Raw genomic sequence first — 588 nt, forward strand, 5'->3', positions numbered from 1 at the left:
AGATCAATTCCAGATCCTATTCCAGTCCCTGCCCTGCCCCAGTGCTAGTGTCAGGACCCTAAATAGATCCCCCTCCAAGAGATTCCACACTTGATTCACAATCTCTGCCAGTGTCACTTGGGTGCACTGAGCAGTGCCCTGCCCCATCTGTCCCTAACGACGAGCAATTTCCAAATCAAATATTAGTGCCTGACCGTGCCTTAGCACCAGTGCTAGAGCACATCCCTGATCTCCTTTCCAGAGATCCCAGTCCGGGCCCCATCTCTTCTCCCAGCTTGGCTCCGCTACCAATACTAGTAAGAGAGATGGATCCTTCCGACTACAACGGAAGCTCACCCAAAGTTACGGCCTTGCAACCTGTGCCTGAGCTGGTCACTCTTACCCACGAGCCTCTCATGCCCCCCCACGACTGCTTCCTCTCTGTCTCAGTCTGCTAGAAACACAACAGTGAGTAAGGATTCTGCCATGTCTCAAATGGCCGATGAACTCAAGGAACTGCAACTGGTCATGGTAGAGCTTGCAAGGGAGGCCCCTGCATCAGCTGTCAAAGAAGCTGACACAGGTGGCACTCAGATACCCTCCCCGGGC

Source organism: Macrobrachium rosenbergii, chromosome 1 (assembly GCF_040412425.1).
Source record: "Macrobrachium rosenbergii isolate ZJJX-2024 chromosome 1, ASM4041242v1, whole genome shotgun sequence".
Classification (NCBI taxonomy): Eukaryota; Metazoa; Arthropoda; class Malacostraca; order Decapoda; family Palaemonidae; genus Macrobrachium; species Macrobrachium rosenbergii.